General features: G+C 44.1%; 1 protein-coding gene across 21 annotated transcripts in view; it reads left to right on the top strand.

Moving 5' to 3' along the window:
- Positions 1 to 19514, top strand: part of KIAA1217 (KIAA1217 ortholog) — a 750245-nt gene that overhangs the window by 632659 nt on the left and 98072 nt on the right. The gene's annotated exons all lie outside the window — the stretch shown is intronic.

Raw genomic sequence — 19514 nt, 5'->3', positions numbered from 1 at the left:
TTGGTCAGATGGCCCACACCTTAATTAATAAATCTGTTGCTGACAAAACCATTGCTCTCAAATTGATCAGTATTTTTCCATTCAACAAAAAAATGTCTTGCTCTGTGCTACTGAGTACCTACTTAATTGACATAGGGGGGTACAGAGATAGGTCAACCCAGCTTTTGAATAAACAGAGCAAATGCACAAGTATTTTGTAATGCAAGGAAAGCATACTATTTTTGAGACTCTTAAGAATGGTTTTGTTTTGTTTTGAATTATTACTGAATCTTAACCTTTTAGCTTTTATTTTTTTAAGATTTATTTATTTATTTGTTTATTTATTTATTTGACAGAGAGAGAGAGAGAGAGAGAGAGAGATCACAAGTAGGCAGAGAGGCAGGCAGAGAGAGTGGGGGGGAAGCAGGCTCCCTGCCGAGCAGAGAGCCCGATGCAGGGCTTGATCCTAGGACCCTGGGATCATAACCTGAGCCGAAGGCTGAGGCTTCAACCCACTGAGCCACCCAGACGCCCCAGCCTTTTAGCTTTTAAATCTATTGGTGTATCTCCTTTATTGCACTTATATTCCCAAGACCCTTCGGCAAAGAATTTATAATTGTGAATCTAGGTGCATTTGGATACTAACTGCTGCTTAAAGAGTATGCTTGGTGAATTCTTTCATAAACTAATAATTACTCCTTGGTTTATCCATTATGAGAAATTATGTGTGTGTACATGCATATATGTATGTGTGTGGATGTATGTATATACATAAACATATATGATTTCCTTAAATCGGGACCACCTTTTTCCATTATATTTGCAAGTATCACTAATCTTAGGCAAGCTTACTCTGGCAGAGAGAGAGAGAAAACAATGGAAAATTTAAACTCCAGTGTGATTTTTTTTTTCATTTGCAACATGTCTCACATCTCAATAGACACTAGTATGTTTCATTGAGTCTAGCTGCAAACATTGAAACATTTTAATGTTTCTCTTGGAATTTGGAGGCAGATACTATCAGTAGGAAGTTGCTAATGGAAATTGATGCTTTTGCTTCTGGCCAGGCATAGCAGAGACCATGGCAGGACCATCTAACTCGTGCACAGAGTATGTCTTGTAAAGCCAGAGGAGTCATTGTAGTGGGTGGGTTGCTAATGTCTGCAAAGGAACAACCTCGAGCTGGATGTTAGACATCACTATGACCAAAATTTATTTGTGTCTGCAGAATTCCTAAAGACCCCGTGCAATTTTTCGTTTGTTATAATTTTCCACTCACATTGCAAGAATACCGCAAAAACACTTGGTCAAAGAAATCTGAACCTTCTAAAAATATTTCTATAATTACTGATGGCATTTGAGCTGTGTCTCATCTGACTTGCTTGTCAGTCCTCAGCGATCATTGGGAACTATTTTGAGACTGGATTACCCAACGCTTTAGCTTAAGCTTCTCATATTTGACAAAATCCCCATCCGGCTACTGTTCCATTAGGACAAAATGACCAGAAAGTGTTGTCTCGTAAGCAGTATCTTATCTTGAAGTTTCTCTTCAAACCACCCATACTGACCTTCAGTCCCACCACTCCATAGACAGCTCTGGTCAAGGTCACCAGGCACCCCAACATGTGAATAAGCCTTCCTTTTACTTGATTTGTCAGCATCTGACATGCTAGACAACTTTCTGTCCTTAAGATATGTGCTTCCCTTGGTTTCCTGGACACTTCTCACTTGGCAGTCTCCCACCTCACTGACTTTCCCTCTTAAGTCTTCTGTGTTGGTTCCATCTCATTTTCTCACCTGTAAGCATTGACCTCAGCCCCCAGACTTCATCTGTCCTCAATTATAGTAGTGCCCTAGGTGATCTGACCTAGCCCCGCAGTGCCAGATGTCCCCTGTATGATTGACTTAGTCAGCTTGGGCTGCCGTAATAGGGTACTGTAGACTTGGTGGCTTAAACAATGGAAATTTATTTCCTCATGGTTCTGGAAGCTTGGAAGCTTGTCCAAGATCAAGCTTGGACAAGCTTATCCAAGATCAAGCTGCCAGCATGGTTAGGTACTGGTACGGTCTCTCTTCCTAGCTGGCCAATGACCATCCTCCCTGTATGTCCTCACATGGCCTTTCTTTAGTGCCTGCAGAAAAGAAAAGAAAAGAAAGAGAGAGGGGAAAGAAAGAGCGAGCAAACTTTCTGGTGTCTCTTCTTATAAGGTCTAATTCCTCTATGAGACCCCCAGCCTCATGCCCTCTTATAAACCATATCACCTCCCAGAGTACCCACCTCCAATACTACCACATTGGGGGTTGAATGAAACACATATGAATTTTGGAGGGACTCAAATATTCAGTCCACAACAATGTTAATGATCTCTCTGGCTCGAGCCTCTCCCCTGAAGTCTAGATTAATATGTTACATCATCTATTTGACATCTCCCCCGTAATAGGTCCAAAAGGACTTCTAGTTTTCCCCCCGACAATACCTAATCCTTCAGTAAATTGCTTCCCCCTCTTGCTAGTCTCTCATGCCAAAACCTTGCTGTTCACCTTGACTCCTCTTTTGATCTCATTTCATACCTAATCTGTCAGGAAATCCTATTCACTCTACTTTCAAAATATATCCAGCTATCTGATCATTTCTCTCCATCTCTAGTACTCTGCCCAAGTCCAAACCACCACCATCTCTCTCCTGGCATACTGACTTAAATTCCTGTGGTTTCCTGATGTTAGTTCTTGTCCCTGGTACTCAGTTCTCAACCCAGCCATGCTGGTAGGTAAATCTCATTTGCCTAGAGCCCTCTGTTGGCCTCCCAGCTCACAGAGCGTGCAAGGGTCCACATGGCCCGACCCCTTGCTTCCTTTCTAATCTCCCCTCATCCTGTTCCCCATCTCATTCATTTTCCTGCAAACATACCAGCCCATTGCTGTTCCTGGAACACACCAGGTATGCTCCTGCCTCAAGAAAACTACTGTTCCCTCTGCCAGGATTGTTCTTTGACCAGATATCTGCATGACCAGCTCCCACATTTCTTTCAAATATCTTACCAGCGGGTCATCCAACTCTTGTGAATAAAATAGCAATCCACCCACTGCAAAACTCTGTCCCTCACACCCTCTTTTGTCTTGTTCCCTGTTACTTGGCACACTCTACCCTTTCCTGCCTGTGAACTTATTGTCTCGCGTACATCAGTAGAAGCTAAGACCTCTGAGCTTCCTGTTAGATCCCCAACCTTCAAACACTGTGTGGCAGGTACCCCATAAATGTTCCTTGAGTGAATGGAATCTGTCGTTTACGGTACTGCTTTGACTGAAGTGAGCCCCATGCCCCTGCTCTATAAATCTCAAACGGCCCCGAGCTTCCCGGCACATTCTCGATTCCTAAAGCTTTCCCTTAAGGATCAATCTCCTCCGCTTCTAGTTGTCTTAACTCAGAGAAGCACGCTATGTAGGTTGAATCGTCATGCTGTGGCAAAGCGACAGAGTCCCTTATTCTCCTTTTTGTTCCGCTCGTTTTAAAGCATAATGTTTATATATCCGTTGAATTGCCATTATGGAAAATTAAGCCAAGAGAACGCAAGGGTGCCTGTAAGTGGTAGTGATTTGGGCTGGGTGACGTTTCTCCGGGTTTCTCCTAGCAAGTGGTAGGTGGTTCCATGGGTTTAATGTGTGTTATGAGGGCAGCCCCAGATAGTGACTTGGCTTGATTTCTTCCTTAGCTAATCGAGCGGGTCCAGGTGCTCTAGGTCTCGTGGCTTCTCTCCCAATGCCTTTAGTAGGAATGTCAACACCTGCCGTTTTGATCTTGAGGCACTTAGTGGGGACTCTTACCTGTGAAAGTGGGGAGAGAGGGAGAAGGGCTATTGATGGTGAATCTGGACGCAGGGATGATCTTTTACCGGCAGTGACCCGGGGGTCCGGGGGACAGGGCTCTGAGCACAGATGCATTGTCCCCGCGGCCGGTCCTCACCCACCGTTCCCAGGGCTGCTTTCACCTCCCTCCGACATTTGTTCTTTATTGTGATCTTGTGGTTGAGAACAGAAGCTGCTCTCTGAAGGCAGCACTGCAACTTCAAAGGGAAACGGAGAGAAGGAAGTAGCCGTGTGTGATGTCTCCTCCACGGCACTTCAGAAAGTACCAGAAGGAAATAGAAGGTAAAGATACAATAAAAAGTCTTTGGGGATCTGATCTGAGGGCAGTTAGAAAGCTCAGTTTTCAGAGCGCGGTCCTGGAGACGGACGTCTTGGCCCTTAGCCCCCAGCGCCAGTCCCTTCCTTGGAGTCCCTGTGTGCTGGGGGCCGGGCAGTATCCGGGGGTCCGGGGGGAGGGCATCAAGGGGTAGCCTGGGCAAAAGGACATAAGCCTGACAAAAACTTTGAAAAGCCCCCTTCCCGACGACACCCCCCCCCCCCAACGTACCACCACAGGCCCTGGATCAGAACAGCTGACATCAATAGGCCAGTCCAAACCCCATCCCGTTTCTCTCCCACTCAGGGACCCCGTATGCACGACAGTGATCCCGAGCACTCATGCCGGCCTTGGAGGCTTTGTGGGGGGCCTTTACACTGCCATCTCTCTGGAGTCCCCTAAGCAGTAGCTTTCTTGGGGACCCCTTTATGCATTTGGCCGGAGCTGAGAGGACATTCCAGATCTCCCCTTGGGGGCAGGGTGTGTAGAGGGGCAAGGACAGAGGCTTCCAGAAGATCCACACCCTCTGGCATGGACCGGAGGACACAGGAGGAGGGCTGCTGGAGCAGCCGGCAAGACGCGGGGAGGAGGAGCAGGCAGGAGGCCAGGGACACGCCTCGGAACAGACTCCCCTGCCTCGTGCTCTGTCACTGCTCCCTTGGGGGCTGGAGCCCGGCTGGGTCTATCTGGGAGTGTCCACGGGACGGTTGTGGCTTGAAAGCCACCCCGGGAAAGTCTGGTAAAAGCCCAGAGGACTCGGGTAGCGAAAGATAACAGAAATATCTAGCATGTAATAGTAAAAGGAAACAGGGGAGCCGAAATAGCGCCCAAAGCAGTTCCACGATGTAGAAAACGTGCAGCTACTGAAAGCAGCTCAGCGTGACTCTGCCTTTCCGACCAACGTAAAACCGAAAATAAAGTAACCGAATCCCTGGAGAAGGAGAGGACACACGGATACCTGCTTCCATGAGGACTACTCAAAAATTAAATACAGAATCCCCTGTTGATGCAGTGGATGGCCTACCAGCTTGAATGCCAGAAGGCGAGGACGGGCCCATCCCTTGCTTCGAAGCCGATGTTGGGGAAACGCGTCTCATCTTTTCTGGGTCCACCCTCCAGCCCGCCCGGGCAGGAGCAGAGGGGCTCATAGACCATCTGTCTAAATATTTTTAAAGCTATAAATCAAGCTGGCAAACGGTTAGATAAAATATGTGCTATCCTCATACTTTGATAAATAGACCTTTGTGACCACAGAGAAGGCGAGATTGGATTTTCGCCTTCTCAGAAATGCTCACAAGAGTTCTCTGCTGGATCACGAGATGGAGAAGGCCCTCGCCACCCCCTGTCTGTAGAGCCTCACCCCCCCCCCCCGCCTCGTTCTCGTTTCCACAACGCAAACGTGAGCCACGCCCCAACCTGCGTGGATGAGTGCGGTCCACGGGCCCTGCACGCAGCCCTGCCGCCGTCACCCCTCCCTCACCCCGCCCTCACCCCTCCCTCACCCCTCCATACTTGGGGGGCATGCACCTGTGTTGGAGCTGGGAGAAACCCCGCATTTCCATGGAATCTGATCCCAAACAGGAAGGAGGTTAATCATTTCCATAAGAGTTGGCATTGGGTGGGTGGCCTTATGTTTTGGGGTCACAACGGAGAAACAGCAATTCTGTGTTTTTTTTTTTTTTTTTAAGAGCTCCAAATGAAGGCCAGTGAGATATGAATTCCCCCAAACTGCCCACACGCTCTTTCTCACCACTTTCTGGAAAAGAATTCTGAGCCTCCCCCTCAGACACCTAAGAAGAAGCTGAGAAAAAGCCGCCCAGAAAAGGAACAGCTGCTCTGCCCAGTGCGTGCCTCGCCCTCCTAATTGGCCACACGCCCTGCTCTGCCTTTTCCGCGGACCCTGGGAGCCGAAGGGCAAGGAGGAAAATCTGAGTTCTCCTGAAGAGCTCTCATTGGCTGCCTGTAGCCAGAAGGTCACCCTCTGACTGAGGCAGGTCCCTCTTTTGTGCCCGATGACATGAGTGGGTGCACCCCAAGACCTCAGGGTGGCAAAGACCCCATCATTTACTGATTATCTAAGGGTCATTCCCTCCCCCCGCCCCCCAGAATATTTCCCTGAGCTGGTAGAGAGGGGATGAGTTCTTGAGAATCACAGACCGACAGGGACTAGCATGGCTGGGGATGGGAGCCCCTGCGGAAGCCTGGACTTTGGCAGGAAACCAAGGGTGCGGCTGGACAGAGGGATCCTGCAAAGGAAAAGACATGGGAGGAGTTGGCCCCAGAAGGCAAGGCTCTTTGGGTTCCAAGCATCCCCCATTTCCTACTTTTTAAACATGAGTTTCAAAAAGGAGGGAGTCTGCCCTATGGAACAGGATCCGAGAGATTGAGTCTACTGGCATTTGTTGATGACATTTGTCATCATAGGATGGTTTTTATTTATTGCCATTAGCATATCAAAGTATAAAGAAGCACCGCTGCTCACATTTACCTGGAAAAGTTTCCTCTGGAAATTCCTGGTGATCCTGAAGATTGCCTACGAGGGGAGAAAAGAGGCTCAACTTATCAATATCTTGCAAAGTCTTTCTCCCCCAGCTTGAGGACTGAACAGTTGTTACCTTTCCAAGCAAAATAACACTCGCAGAATAGTAGAAAGTAAAAGAAATTCTGAAGAATGAAATTGACACTTTATATTGGTGGGGTTTTTTAATCTACCTGTAGATAACATAAAAACTAAAATTTTGTACAGAAAACTTTTCTAAAGATATATTTATTCATCCATAATAATTACTAGTTATTATGTAAACTGCTAATAATTTAGCAGAGAAAGTAAATTTCAGATTAACTCAGATGGTTTCTTACTAAGGTCCGTGATCTCTGTATCTATGATTGAAGAAAATGCAGGATGTATAAATCTCCTAGTGGGGTGGTTCTAGGCTTTTTTTCTGAATTATAGCTAGAGTCTTTCTGATCCTTTGAAAACATGCATTGGAAACTATAAAAGTTGCATTTTCCATATCCCTGAAAGGTCAATTAATTTTTTTCTGAGACCATGATTATTATCTTATACTTTTGTTCTTGCCTTTAAGAAAATCTCCTTCTTCCTTTTGTGGCCTTTATCCTTTGCTTTGTACTATAGAATTTCGATACCCATTATTTTATCACAAGTCAGGGAAAACATCCCGAATTCCCATAACTACATCCATGTGTAAGCTCCTGGAAAGGACACTTGCCACTGTCTTGTGGAAAGGACACTATTTAGACAACATTATTTGGCATTTAAAAAAATACACACACACACACACACACACACACATGTGTATACGCACATATATGTATGCACATACATATATTAAGGTTTTTTTTAATGGAAAAAGACAGAAAACATAATAGACATTACCAAAATTAAATAGAAACTCGCAACTGTTTAACACCTGAGAGACTGCACGGTGCAGTGGTGGCAGTCATTAACGGAGTCACACAAGTTACTTCTCTTGCCTCAGTGTTCCTCATCTGTGAAATGGGAGTAGTTATAGTAGCAGCCTCATAGAGAAGATTAAAGGAATTAATATTTGCAAAGGTCAGGGTCTGACACATGGCAAGTGCTCTAAGTTTCTGTCATTTTTTTTAAAAAAGATTTATTCGTGTATTGTTTTGAGAACTAGTACATGCAGGAGGGGCAGAAGGAGAGGGAGAGAGAGAATCTCAAGTGGGCTCTGCACTCATCTCGTAACCCTGAGATCATGAGCTAAACCAAAACCAAGAGTCTGACACTTAACCTACTGCATCACCCAAGTGCCCCAGCATCTGTCCAATTTTTAAAGGAAAACTATCTTTTTTTTTTAATTTCTTTTTGTTTGTTTTTAGTAATCTCTACACCCAATGTGGGGCTCAAACTCTTGACTGCAAGATGTAGAGTCCCATGCGTCTCTGACTGATCCAGCCAGGTGCCCCCAAAAGGAAAACTGTCTTTCTGTAACTGCTTCTGCCCTCTGGCATTTTTAAAGAAGTAAAATGTAACATTCCATCTCCTCTCATCCCCCTCCTCCTTTCCTAGAGCTAACTCCATGTTGAAGTTAGGGGATGTGACTGTCCTGAGAGTTTTGGTGCTTCCACCCATATCTTCATAAGTAGTATATGTTATTTTTCTGTGTTATAAAACGTCACATAAATGGGAACATACTGCATGTATCCTCTGTAACTTTCTATATCCCCTCAAATGAGGTATCTGAGATTGATCCCTGTGGATACATGTGGTTCTGGTTCATTCACTGTGAGTGCTGTTTACTGTCCCATTACAGGAATAAACCCCTGAGAACAAATTGGTGGGAACTGGGGTTGCAGCGAGCATTCTGGAACAAGGGCTTGCGTGTGAGATTGCTCTCTGGGATGGATAATTTAAAGAAATAGCCGGGGGACAGGATGCATGTCTTCGGCTTTATCAGGTGTCCCACCAGCACTGAGTAACAGTGACCTGACCAGTACTTGGGGTTATTAGGGTTTACTGACTTTTGCCTCTGGGTTGGGTATGTCGTTGTTTCCATTTTTACTTCCATAATGAATAGGGAGACTTTTATGATTATCGACTGCTGGTGCTTCTTCCTCTGTGAGTTGACTTTCTGTGTCCGATTTTGGATATCTGTTGTTGCCCCATTTCATTTTCTATTTTCTTATTGATTTATAAGGTTCTTTAATTATTCTGAATACTGATCCTGGGTAGAGTGTGTGAGTTGTAAGTGACTTCTTCCAGACTGCGGCTTGTCTTTATTTTGTTGATAATGCCTTTTATAGTAAAAACATTTGTTTTAATGTAGTGTCATTAAGTAGTATTTTTTCTCTGTGGCTTTTGGTTTTTATTTCTTGTAAAAAGTCCCTATCCTGGGCGTCTGGGTGGCTCAGTGGGTTGGGCCTCTGCCTTCGGCTCAGGTCATGATCTCAGGGTCCTGGGATCAAGTCCCGCATCGGGCTCTCTGCTTGGTGGGGAGCCTGCTTCCTCCTCTCTCTCTCTGCCTGCCTCACTGCCTACTTGTGATCTCGCTCTGTCAAATAAATAAATAAAATATTTTTTTTAAAAAGTCCCTATACTGATGTGCTGGGAGATTGAGCACCATGTTTTGTTTTGTTTTTTTTCAAATTTCGTAGTTTTAACTTATGACATACAGGTCTTTAGTCCATCGGGAATTTATTTTACTTGTGGTGTAAGGGAAGGTTTTTGTTTTGTTGGGTCCAGCAAGACTGATACAAAGCGAAGGTCAAGCAAAGCTTTATTTCGCGCCAAGCATTGAGAATCAAACGGACCGGCCAGGGCCGTCTCTTGCAAAGAGGCAACCTCTCTCTGCCTTACAGACTAGCTTTTAAGGGCAAAGGCCATGTAGTTGGGCCTGGTCATGCACAGGTGACCAATGAGATTGTAACACAGAGAAAGCTGCACAGTCCTGCTAGGTCACACATAAGTGACTGTTGAATTACAATTTACCCTATAGTAGATATGTGAATTAGCCTATCACCTTGGTCAGAATTGGCGCCCAAAAGGCACCCAAAGGGTGGGGCCCATACTCCTTGATAGCTAGGAGACAGTATGCCCCTCCACTGATGGGATACCTTCACCTGGCCTGACCCACCCTTGTATTTGGGCTTTGTTCCCTGGGACTAGTTTCCGGGACTTGTTTTAAGTAAGTCCCCTGGGGGGAGGGGGGCAGGGACAGTTTAACTTTTACTGTATAAACAACAAGGCCATTGTTTAACCAGACAGAATCGCTCTGGCTAAACAGGCTCTTACAGTTTTTGTTTTTTATGGCTTTTGTTTTGTTTTGTTTTTACTTTTTCCATTTGGAGAACCAGTCTTCCTGATACTATTTATTAAACAGTAATTTTGGGGCTCCTGAGTGACTCAGTCAGTTAAGGGGTTGCCTTTGTTTCGGGTCATGATCCCAGAGTCCTAGAAGAGAGCCCTGCATTGGACTCTCTGCTCAGCGGGGAGCCCGCTTCTCCCTCTCCCTCTGATGCTCCCCTTGCTTGTGCTCTTGCTCTCGCTCTCTCTCTGTCAAATAAATAAATAAAATCTTAAAAAAATAAATAAAAATAAACAGCAACTTCTCCACGGATTTGTACCAGCCCTCTGTCATATATCAAGCTTTCATAAAATCTAGGTCTTTGGCTAGGCTCTTCTGTTCTGAAGTTCTGTTTGTTCTATCCCTGTGCCCAAGCCACAGTGTTAACAGTGTTGATAGAGTGAGTATTCCCCTTTTTTTTCTTTTTTAAGATTTTTATCTATTTATTTATTTGACACAGAGAGAGAGAGAGAGAGAGAGAAAGATCACAGTAGGCAGAGAGGCAGGCGGGGGTGGGGGAAGCAGTCTCCTGCTGAGCAGAGAGCCCGATGTGGGGCTCAATCCCAGGACCCTGAGATTGTGACCTGAGCCGAAGCCAGAGGCTTAACCCACTGAGCCACCCAGATGCCCCGCCAGTATTCCCTCTTACTGTTGTTGTTCAAAATTGCCACATTGTTGCTCTATATTTTTATTAAACTGCATTTTCTAATTTTTTCTAGTACTTGGGGTTGCTGTTGATTCGATATGTTGATCTTACATCATTCGGTCTTACTGAATCCTTATTGATTCTAATAGTGTCTCCAGGTTTCCATGGATTCTCCATTAGATCACCTGAAAATGATCACAGTTTTGATTATCCCTTCTAATCCACATGCCTTTTCTTTCTTTTTCTTGTATTAACAGTGCTCATCAGACTGACCTCAGATGCACCAATAGCAAAAAATCCAAGTTTAAAGACTTTATTTTTAAGAAATTTCTACACCCAACATGGGGTTCAAACTTAAAACCCTGAGATCAAGAGTCACATGCTCTACCAACTGAGCCAGCGAGGCGCCCTCCCAAAATCTAACTTTAAACTGAATGCTTCTGATATTTCATCATTAAGCATTAAGAAGGTTAAGAAGTTAAGAGAGTTCTCTTTAATTCTTAATTTTTTAAAATTATGAATGTGTTTTGGATTTTTCTTAACATTTTTCTGACACTATCAAGATTATCCTATATAGCTTCTCTTTACTTCTTTCTATTTCTTTTCTTTTTTTTTTTTTTTTTTTAAGCGATAGAGAAGGCAAGTGGGGGAGGGAGGAGAGTCTTAAACAGGCTCCATGCTTAGCACAGGGCCTGACTTGGGGCTTGATCCCAAAACCCTGAGATCATGACCTGAGCTGAAATCAAGAGTCGGTGCTTAACTGACTGAACCATCCAGGAGCCCCGTTGCTCAGTTCTTATTGCAGACTATATTAGGACTAGATTCTGTAGTCCATAATATTCCTGAGATAAATTCTTCTTGGTTGTGATGTATTTTCTCATACATTGCTAGGCTGGTTTTACTAGTATTTTATTTAGGGGTTTGCATTTAAACTTAAAGTTTTTCCTCTTACTACTTTCCTATTATTCAGACTAATACTAGCTCATAAAATGAATGAACATCGTGATGTTTAATTTAACTGACAGCTCACCATAAGTGTAAGAGAGAATTCAGTTACAGTGGTACAGTACCCATACTCAATTTAATTACAGTGTTTCTCACAGCATCTTCGGACCCTTTCTACCTTAATTGCTGAGTAAGCTTTAAGATTAAATGATTGACTCCACTGACATTGCTGCAAGTTCTTTCGTGACTTTGCATTATAGCTTCTTCATAGACGCGTGTCTAATTATCCGTGGAAAAAGACAGCAAGATCTCCTGGGAATGAATATGGCCCCAGTACTAGGAATCAGCATCAGACACATTTATGTCTTGAACACAGTATGATTCCAGAAGTCATCAACAGATGCTTCAAGGCATTTTATTTTTAGAGAAATGCCTTGGGATGCTCACTTCAATGGTATTATCATTTGAATCCCAGCTGTATCAGTTTATCGGGAACGAAACAAAATGGAGGGGTTAAGCACTGATGGTGCCATTACTAAGACTCTGTATGGAGAATGAGTGCCTCCGAGCAGAACTCTGTCCAGTGATGGCTGTCTGTCAGGCTGTTGAGGGGGCAAGACTGTATCATATTCAACTTGGAACAAACATATTGCTCTAACATGTTCTTCCGTGATGCTAAAACATGTGGACCCACAATCATGAGTCTTTGGAGCACATTCTAAACCAGAATTTGGCATAAAACTGCTATTTATTTGCTTGGAAATTTTCAGCCTTTCAATAGGATTCTCCATTAGGGACTCTGAGAGGGTCTCCATCGTTCCTCGGGTATAACTATTAGAAGATAAATTAGCTAAAGACTCAACAAAGTCTCACATTGCCTTTAAATATCAGGTATTTGGATGGAATGAAAGATTTGATCGATACAGTCATTTTCAGAACGCGACGCAAAGACTTGGTGTTTACTCAAAACGAAGAGACTGAAATCGGAGAGTGGTCAAGTTATTCCAAAACTAAAGAGCATCCAGACTTGCTGTGGAGAATAAATTTTCTGTCATCTTGTTCGTCCTCACAAGGCAACTGTCTCCATCCTGCTTTGTCACCTCCTTGAAAAGCTACTCGTAGGAAGGGACCGAGCAGCATGGGTCTTCTCCGGGACGGAAAAAGTTACTGACCACTGAGGGTGTGCTGGAGCTGTTCAAGGAACACACGCAGACTGGTCTGGAAATCGCTGCTGTGTCTGAAACAGAATGTCAGCTGGTGTGAGGTGTGAATTGCTAACTTCTAAAGAACAGTGTCGTTTATGGAACCGCTGGTGGGGTGGTTAGAACACAGAGGGTGACCACAGGGTTAGCGTTGTACCTCCCGTTCCTGGTATAGGACCTGGCACACTATAGAGGCTTATGTAGTGAATGAATGAAGGCACCCCGGCAGGTCCGCCTCAAATCATTTTGTCTTGGAACCAAAGACTCTTGAGTTCAGTCTTTAAGGGTACACGAGTATGTTACCCATCCTGGAATCTTTTGTTTATATTTAATACCAGTGTCTTTCCCATTTCAGAAGCCAATTTACATTCTGCCGGCTCCCCTGGAAGTTTCTGTAGGAGCAGCCTCTCATGGCCCATCTCTTTTGGCCTAAAAATACTAGTCAGTTTACTGAGTAGAATCCCTAATTGGCCAGTCTCTTTATATCCATGGGGTTATCTTTTCAAGCATACTTATTTTTAGAGAGTGTAGAACAGAAGATACAGAAAATCGTAGTGAGCATTATCAGTCACGAGCTTACCACCCAGAAACAATCAGTCTTGTTATTTCGGTGTGTGGTCATCAAATAGGTAGACTTACCATGAGCCTGATGCAGGCAAGGTTCAGCCCCTGTAAGTAAACAATTAACTTTCAAACCGAGTTTTAGGTTTCTAACTTGTACTGTTGTTCTTAAAGAGGGGCCTCAAAACTCTATAAGCTTCAGACCATACAAAACCTGGATCCGTCGCTGCCGCAAGGGGATTCATGGACTTTTGCAAATCGAGTTCCTTTCTGTTTTATAGTACGTTTTATCATTTAGCAAAAATATAAAGGTTTTCTCGTATTCTTCTAGATTTCCTTTTTTTTTTTTAAGGTTTTATTTATTTATTTGACAGAGAGAGAGAGAGAGATCACAAGTAGGTGGGGGAGGGGGGAGCCAGTCTCCCCGCTGAGCAGAGAGCCCAATGTGGGGCTCAATCCCAGGACTCTGAGATCATGACCTGAGCCAAAGACAGAGGCTTAACCCACTGAGCCACCCAGGCGCCCCTAGAATTCCTTTTAATAACAGTGTCATGTTCAATGAATAGATTTTTTAAGTGAATTGATTTATGACACGAAAACCCTACTATTGGGATTTCCCCATACTGCTCTTATAGATGATGCCTTATCAAGTATCCCCATTATTGTATCTTTGTGCACAAATATGTAGAAATGGAATTACTGGTTCAAACCATATATATAATTTGGGCAGCTTTTGACATAGATTAATAATGAACCCTTTAGAGAAGTGGTGTCATTTGATTTTCCCAACTGTGGTATGTGAGAAAATTCATTTTCCCAACCCTTGTCAGCATTGTTTATTGTATTGTAAAAAGCATAAAAAGCTATCTTAATATTTCAATATTTATGTTTTTCTTATTAAGTTGAAGAGTGAGTTTCCTACTAGAAGGTACTATAAGAGCTCTTAATATTTTTAAGATGTTAGCCATTTGCAGTAGTTGTAATGCAAATATTGATCTGCATAATCTTAAATTGGATTTGGGGAAACTGAGGAATTTAGGTCATTTGGAATTGTCACCATCATCTGCCTGTGGAAAATGCCATTTAGGGGAGATTGTGGAAGGCAGCATACTTGTTAACTTGGCCACATTACAGGGAGAATTGAATTCTTTTCAGCTAAAAGATATGTGAGCATCTACTTTGTGCCTAACATTCTACTATACCCCCATCTAATGAATACAGCTAATCATACTGTGGAATTAAAAACTATGCTTACAGTTTCAGTAAAACACAGTGTGAGCACTTATGTAAGAAAAATTCATTCCTCAATTCTTAGTGGCAAAGTGATAGAGGAGTGGTGGGGGAAAATCACCCAGAGAAGGTCTTGTGCATGCCAAGGAAACTGGCGGGGAGATCACCGAAGGTGATGACACAGCGTGCAGTGAAAATGTGCCTGCCAAGTTCACAGGACAACAGGATTTCTGGAACTCTAGTACCATGGGCATGGTTTGGGATCATAAGGCAGGAATAGGAGATAGGTCTGTTTTAGTCCATCCAGGCTGCTATAACAAATTACCACAGACTATCTTTTTTTTTTTTTTTAAGATTTATTTATTTACTTATTTTTGAAAGAGAGAGTGAGAGCTCTCATGCCCGAGAGCATGTGGGTGGGGGGAGGGGCAGAGGGAGAGAGAAGCCAACTCCCCACTGAACTTGAGGAGCCCAACCTGGGGCTGGATCTCAGGAACCTGAGATGGTGGCCTGAGCCTAAATCAAGAGTCGGACACTTAACTGACTGAGCCACCCAGGCGCCCCACCCTAGACTGAGTATCTTAAAACCATTTGTTTCTCACCGTTCCAAAGGCTGGGAAGGTCAAGACCGAGGCACCAGCAAATCTGGCGTCTGGGGAGGGCCTCCTTCATGGTCTGCAGGTGACAGTCTCCACTTTGTATCCCCACACAGCGAGAGCAGAGAGAGAAAACCAACTCACTTCTTAGAAGGGCACTAATCCCATCAGGATGCTCCCTCCTCATGACTGAATTAGCTCCCAGAGGCCCCACTCCCAAAACCAACGGGGGATTAAGATTTCAACAGAAGAATGCAGGGTGGGGGGTGGGACAGACACACAGACATTCAGTCCAAGCCAGGTGACCGTGTGAAAAATCCTTGCGTACCAATCAAGGTAATTGAGAGGATGTTCCCCGTTCTGGAACTGATTCTGAGGATGTGTCGCACAAATGTGACCTGCCAAGTGTACTTTTTTTGGTAAAATATGACTGAGAGTTCTTAGTGAAAAATGCACATTGTCTCTGCAGGGCCATTGAGGTGGAAGAATTCTTGAATATTCTGGCTTCTCAGAGGGGCTCCGGATATCCCGAGGTTCATATCAATGCTCTCTTGCTTCCGGAGCTCTGTGCCTCCCCCCCTCACCCCGCTCCCCTCGGCATGCGGATTGTTTCTAACCATGTGTCCACATTGAAGCTGACTTAAAGATAGGAATCTTTTCTCTGAGCTGACCCCCTGTCACGCTCAGTGTCTTCAAGCAGAGGGTCAGGCAAAAAGTGTGAGGACAGCTAAGAGCGTCCAGAAAGGGAGGTTGAAGGAGATGGGTGTCACTCAGGGTGGGATTTCAGAGGTCACAGTCTTCAAGAAGACACCCTCAGGTCTGTGGATGGACAGAATGGGATATATGAGCGAGTTAACCATTTACTAGCTTTTACTTTAGGCAAATTACTTGGACCTTCTGAGCTTTGTTTTCCCTCTCTGTGAAATGGGGCCATAATACCGACCTGAGAAGAGATGCTGTGCTGATTAAGTGAACCCTATTCATAACATTTCTGATGCATAGCAGATGTCCTATAAATGCATTTCCCTGTCCTTTTCCCTTCTTCATAAAAAGGGAGTTTTTGATCCAAAGGCCTTCAGACTTCCCTTGTATTCTGGGGGAAGCCGCCACCCTTTGAGCTAGGAAAGGATGCCAGAGTGTACTGAATCTGATCACGGTGCCAGTAAATCGCCATCATACATTAAGAGATTTCCTTCTGAGTTCAAGCGTTTCTAAATACCTCTCCTGAATTGAGAAAGCAGACTGAATCAAGTACAAAAAGACTGTTCTCCTCTGTTTGTAAAGGCATCTTTCCCATCTTCTCCGGATTTTCACGATCTATAACTGGACTTGTGTACCCAGCTGGCGGCAGCACCAGCCAGACCCTGAGGTAACCGTAATTTGGGCCCTTTTTTTTTTCACTCAGAGCCTACAAATTCTATTTCAAGCACACACATGTACAGAATGCAGATGTAGGAATGAAAACCAGGCCCTTCGGGTAAATGAGGCTGTGCTGTTTGACTGTAGTGAGGCTGTAAGTGGCCCGTTGGCAGGGGACCTCGCCCACGCATGGTCAGGGTCCAGACCTCAAGAGTGGTTTTGGCCTTTAGGTGTGGCATCATGGATCATGTGGGACAATCACCACATCTCCGTTTGGGGTGAAGAATTGCAAGATCTGTGATCAGACAGACTTGAAAGGATTTTTTGGGATTCTATGGAATGTGTAACAGCATGGATATCTTGAAAAAGTAGTTCCTTGAAGAAGCTGAGTATCAAAATTTCCTCTGCTTATGCTCAGTGCAAAAGGACTACTCCAGTCAAGGAAACAGCCACTTCAGAAAATACTTCTAATGTGTATTCAGATTGGGAACAGGTCACTAGGCCGTTTCATGTAGCAAAAACTCTTGTAGCTTGGATAGACCCCAAATGAACACTCCTTTTGGCTGACTGGTAAATCATTCATTCTTTCATTCATTCAACAAACATTTATTGAGAACCTGCTGTGTAACAGGTAGTATCTATGGGTACTAAGGGTACTGAGGTGAACAACAACAACAAAAACATTAAAAAAAAAAATCCCTGACCTCGTGAAGCTTACTGTCTAGAGGAAGGAAGTGATGATAAATGATAGTAAGAGTTAAAATATGAATTATAGTATATGGGGAAAGTGCTGAGGAATAGAAATGAAACGAGAGTGGGGGGTATGAAGTATTTGGAAGAATGGGTGCTGAAATTTTGACAGAGGTGGTGAGGGAAGGCCTCACTGAGAAGCAGACTTTTCATAAATATCTGAACAATGATCTGGGTGGATAGAGATCTAGATCAAAAATATTGCCCTCTGGATTTTCGAAGCTATTTCTCTGTTGTCTTCTGGTTTCTGGGTTGCTGTTGAGAAAACTCGTGCCTTTCTGACTGTTGCTCCTTTGTTTGTGACTTTTCTCTCCAACTCTCTGGGAGCTTGTAGGACCTCATGTTCTCCCCCCTGCCATCTGGAATGTCTCAGTGACCACCCTGATTATGTCATGTGTTTCAGAACCTTTTTCAGTCTCCGATCTCAGACTCTTCAGTGTGGGGGAAAATTTTTTATAATGCTTTTTGTAAGTCTTCTGTTTTTCCTGATCTCTTTTACCCAGATTCCCATTAGTAATACTTGGGATGCTCGGAAATAATTTTCTGTTTTTCTTATTATTTTTCACTCTCTCCTGTCCCTTCATCTTTTTGCCCCACTTTCTGAGATTTCATCAACTTTTCTTCCTCCCTGAATTTTTTTTTTTTAAATTAAGTAAACTCCACACCAACCCCGAGATCAAGAGTCACATGTTCTACCGATGGAGCCAGCCAGGCATCCCTCTTCCTTCCTGAAGTTTTAACTCCTGCTCTCATGATTCCCAGAGTTTGCTCTTGCTCTCCAAATGTTCCCCTTTTCTTGGACTCTCTCCTTATTTCTGAGTTTCTGTTTTCTGTTTATTTTGGTGTCTCGTGTTAGTGGCTTGTATGAAACGTCTGTTAATTCTGGGTAGCCTGCAAATGTGTGAGTGAGACATGGTCATACTGACTGGAAGCTTTCATATATGGGTTGGGCCAGTTCATAATGAGGATCAAACAGAACGTGAGCATCACCCTCAAAAATCTATTGATCTTTTCTCACAAGCCAGTCAGCTTTCCTAGAGGGGTTCCTCCAGTTTCTTGACTGAAGGTCACCCCTTTGCAAACATTCTGTGAGAAGGCACCTCACCCACCCTCCCCATGCCTGGTGAGCCAGAATCCAGTCTGTTTGGTTCTACCTCTCTGGTCTTCTGTGGATGTGGGATGTCAGTTGGCTGAGTGGAATAGAAAGCAAGCTTCGGAGAGGTTTACAGCACCATTAGAAAGAAAAGAAAATTCAGTCAGGCCTAATGCTTTCCACTCAGTCTGCCTTCCTCCCCTCAGAGGGATCTGGTGCCTTGCTTCTGGAGCTTCCCTAGCCCTACATGTTTTATCTGGAGTTCTCCCCTTGAAGACTCAAGTGTCGGCCTTTTCTTGTCTGGTACTGTTTCCTCTCTGATTCCCTTAATTCTTTGATCTATGCTTTTTTAATCTTCATTGTCACTTTAATGGAATTTCAGGAGGAGATAGAGACCAATTTATTACATAAATTGCCTTACTGTAACCAGAAGTCATATTCTGTTCTTCTTTTGAGTCTCCTGCCAAAGCTTACTCTAGTGATAGTAGTCTGTCCTCGGTAGATCCTCACAAGAAGTGGATTCAGATTAAATGTCAGAATCTTTGATACCCAGTTTCAGTTACGCATTTTTGAATAACAATTCACTATGTAAACATAGTGAATTAAATCAACAGTTACTTGCTTTATTCTACAATTTGGGCAGGGCTTGGAAGGGGGCATCCCGTTTAGGTTCCATGTGTTGGCAGCTGGGGCAGGTCACCTGGAGCTGGGGGTTCTCCTCCCAAGGTGGGTCACCCCCACGACTGGCCAGTGGTGTATAGAATGGATGCTTAGTGCGGGCCTTCAGTCAGGGCTTTTGTTGTTCTTCATGTGGCCTCCCCCACGTGGCTCAGTTGGGCTCACAGAAGCTTGGTTCTTTGAGGGAGCATCCAAGATCACACATCAAGAGGACAAGGTCTCGTGTGCAAGCACTTACCAAGCCTCCATTTTGCATCTTACTTGCTAGTGTCTCATTGGTCAAAACAAGTCACATGGCCACACCCAGAGTCAGCATGGGAAGGGACTACACTCCCCAGGAGGATGGGTATTGGGAGGTGTGGTTCATTGGAAGCCATATACCCCCAGGAACTCTAAAATTCTATGATCCTATGCTTCTGTTTTTCTTTATGTAACTGACTTGTTCATTTTCTTTCTGAGACACTGGG

This window comes from Lutra lutra, chromosome 8, assembly GCF_902655055.1.
Source record: "Lutra lutra chromosome 8, mLutLut1.2, whole genome shotgun sequence".
Taxonomy (NCBI): domain Eukaryota; kingdom Metazoa; phylum Chordata; class Mammalia; order Carnivora; family Mustelidae; genus Lutra; species Lutra lutra.
The sequence above is the reverse complement of the archived record's forward strand: the minus strand, read 5'-3'. Positions and strand labels throughout refer to the sequence as shown.